Below are 4,036 nucleotides of genomic sequence, written 5' to 3'. Positions count from 1 at the left end.
TCATTACCATCTTCACCATCGTCATCATCATATGAAGAACACATTAATATTCATTCTTATATTACCTATTACTGAATATGAAGGGTACCTTATAATGAATTCATATACCCTTATGAGGCAGCTCAATTTTATTTAATTAACAACTTCAATCCGATGACGTATTAAAATATTTTATTGTCTTATCCAGATGATTTTATTGAGCTTATAGGTGTTCTTTTGAACTGTGATGTTAGATAATATTTTAAATAACCCTTTTTGCTACTACAGATTTTTTCTCAGTTGAATATATACTTGCAGAGGCAACAAGAATGGCATAAGAACTAAGTCCTGTGGTTGATAGGTTCGAGTTATGGTTTATCAAAAGGGAGCAGGTGTACCCGCCGGCTTTGTCAGTATTGTGGCCCCGAGCTCATCTGAACATGAACCAGGTGGATTGTACGAGTATGTTGGCGATACCCATAATCCGTAGTCCACTACCTTTCTTTAGGGGGACGGAAAATGAGTTGTGGCACGTTTGTGTAAGAGTCAACCCGCCTAGTTCTTACGGGTGCCAACACGTGAAGACATCCCCCTCTCCAGCAGCCCACACTGCTTTTCACGTGCACTAATAGAAGCAGTTATTCCGTGCACACATTTTGGTATGAGTAATCAGTGTACCATCAGAATGTTTTGTATGTCGATAATGAAGTGATCGTGTTGCATACAGAAGAGTGTGGGTGGCGGGGGTTGCAATACACCAGCAGATATTTATATGGCGTGTGAGAAGCGGCACTGTTGAAGGCTGTGACGGTGATGCCTATAATGCTCTCATTAACGTTTTCATAGTGCTGGTGGGGAGTGTGTTTAGCTTGTCTTACAGATTTAGTGTGTTAAACATGCATGCGTAAGCGCGCGCGCGCGCGTGCGTGTGTGTGTGTGTGTGTGTGTGTGTGTGTGTGTGTGTGCGTGCGTGCGTTGGAGAGAGAGAGAGAGAGAGAGAGAGAGAGATCGGAGGAAATAGAGAATAATTATGGGAAGGATTTTTCAGTATGTGAGTCGTGGCTCCTGATTACAAATTGTATAAAACTGCTTATGTTTAGTGTTAATAATAATATGCTGAGCTGCAGCCATGATGACCGGGGCGGAGGCGGACACTTTACAGACGCTCTTTAAGGTTTGCATACAGGGTGGTCCATATATTACGCAAACCAATTCTCTTATGATACAAGGACGGCTAAATCAAGGCTACCAGTATCTAACGTGTAACATTTATGTAACCATTTATTACTGTCCTTGACTTTTGAAATGCACTGTGGAGTACTAAGTTCATGAAGCAGCCAAAATGTCTTCCCTATTCACAAAAGCTAACTGAGCTGTCCACGCAGCACACAAGACAGAAGAATGCAATATACGAATCAACCTATATCGTATATCAAGGAGTAAATGAAGGGTATGCTTAGCCCCTCAGTTTGAATGTTCTCTCCTAAGTTGAACACTGTCACCTGAAAGTAGCAAGAGTATTTGAAAACTTAGGCTACGTCGCCGGACTGAAGGGATTAACCCCCACATTTTTTTTTTTCTGATGCGTGGTGTTCATCATACTGTCTAGTCATTAAGTAGTAACACTCTCAAGTTCCTATGACTCACTCTGAATTGAGTAAAATAGTGTGGTGTTATGTGGGATATAATATTTGAGAAGATGTAACGAAGAGAAAGTATCCCCTACCCTCGCCTTCCTCTCATATACCTTGTCCTATGTAATTTTCATCATGTCAGTCACACACCGATCTATGCATTTGGTCCATATTGGTTTTCCATATCAGTGCTTTTATAAAAATTTCCATCCATTTACTTTAAGGTGAATTTGTGATACCCAGTTTTGAATCTTAGACATTATGATGTGTGTCAGTGAGAATGAAGCTGAATTTTGTAGTTCCGGATAAGATAAGGATTGACGGTAGTGGAGCAATGTTGTTAGCGCCTTGAATTTTAACATAACTTATATTTTAGTCCACTGATTCTAACTTGTTATATTTGAACAGAAGCCTGGTGTCTTTTTGAAATTAATGGTGTTTGGTATGAGTTTGTTTCTTTCTTTCTTTTTTCTTTTTTTTTGTGTTGGGGGTAAATATTTAAGAATGAATTTGAATTCTTACACCATACTACCTTGCTTGGAGAGAGAGAGAGAGAGAGAGAGAGAGAGAGAGAGAGAGAGAGAGAGAGAGAGAGAGAGAGAGAGAGGGGGGGGGGGAGGGAGAGAATACATATATCGATATACGGCATACAAATTAGCTGGCAAACATGCATAATGACACACTCTATTACACGTAGCTTTGGTAACGGCTCATCAATAATTCACACATATCACACTCAGTTTACTCGTTGTCTTCTCGCTTCCATCTTCTTTGTGTCTGCTGTCTTTTCTTTCTTTCATCTTTTGGTTTCCGTCCTTTTTTATGCTGTAGTCTTCTCTGCTTTCTCTAACTTTTGCCTTTTTCTAAATGCTATAAGCTTTCTCAAACTTTCTCTATCTTCGGGTCTTTCTTCTATCTTAACTTTGTTTTTTCTTTACCATGTCTCTATTTTTCTCACTTTAATTTGTCATTACATGTTTTTCCCCTGGTTTTGTCAGTCTTTTGTCTTTCCTCTCTTATTTTTCTTGATTGCTATTTGCATTGTCCTTCTTTTTTATTTTAGTTTTTTGTCTTTTCCTTCTTCTGTTTGTCTTCCATATTGTTCTCCATCTGCTCTTCGCTCTCTATTCTTTTGCACTCCAGCGTTGGCTTTCTTCGCTCTTACTTCTATGTTCATTCAGGACCCTAATACCACCAGGCTCTTCTCGTGGTCGCTGAGAAACACTTTCCTTATTATTCTGTCACTTCTCACCCGCTTTACTTCAACAGGAACGCCCTCTCCATCTCCTCCCCATCATATATTTGCACCTTTTTCATTTTCGGTAGCATATTGTTCATATTTCTCCAGCAGTTTATTTACACATTTCTCCTCACTCTCCCTGCTTTATTCACTATATCACTTTTCCTTATCTTGTCTCTGCTCAGTCTCTCTCATTGTTCATCAGCCTCTTCTCTGCTTCATACTGCCCACTTTCTCCTTTTCTATTCTCCAGCATTTTTTACCACCCCTCTCTCTCTCTCTCTCTCTCTCTCTCTCTCTCTGACTCTCTCTCTCTCTCTCTTTGTCCTTCCTTTCCCCACTATTCCTTGACAGTCAAGCTTCTTCCCTAACTCTACCCATCTCAGTGCCTCATTTAAATTGTTTGCTTCCAAATTCCTCTCCTCTTTTCACAATAATTTGGTCTAAATTTACTATATCTCCACCTTGGATGTAGAAATGTAGCAACTGATTAATTCTTATAATACGGTGGTAGTTACGAGGAAGTGCAACAGAAACTGTATAGCGCAGCAGCACTGTAACTTCCTTGTCACTAATCTATATGAGTATATGAAATAAGCTACAAAATGAAAAAAATCTTGGTCAAGCTAAGGTGGAATAGAGTATAGGCCCCTCCCCTCAACTTCATCACCAGCGTCTCACCTCTCAGGCACACCCCACCCTCTTCTCATTTGCTTTTCACATCCACATAGTATTCAGATTCTCATCCTCTCATGGTGGATCATTTTCCTGTCTTCTCACATTATCATTTTTTATTTCTTCATGGCTTTAGTTTCCCCCTTGAGTACAGTACCTATATCCCAACTTTGTACCCTCTCATACACTCTCAGTTTCCTTTCTTTATTTTCAATTCCTCACGTTTGTAATTCCCTGTCTTTCCTGGTGATACGTCATTTCCCCCATCTCACACACTTCATATTCATATCTCACCCTGTCCTCTCTATTCTATTTTCCCATCATCTCCACAAATTCTTCATATCCACATCCTCTCACCTTCCCCAGTGCTAATTTCCCTATCATCTCTTCTGCTCCTTATCTCATTCTCCTCTCACTGCCCCTATACGTGGCCCTTCCCTTTTGTTACACATCATCATTTCCATATCTCTTTTTCTTACAATATCAGTCTCCCCATCTTCTCATACAT

The sequence above is a fragment of the Coenobita brevimanus genome, chromosome 13 (genome assembly GCF_032717465.1).
Source record: "Coenobita brevimanus isolate Jiangsu-jjx chromosome 13, ASM3271746v2, whole genome shotgun sequence".
NCBI lineage: Eukaryota > Metazoa > Arthropoda > Malacostraca > Decapoda > Coenobitidae > Coenobita > Coenobita brevimanus.
The sequence above is the reverse complement of the archived record's forward strand: the minus strand, read 5'-3'. Positions refer to the sequence as shown.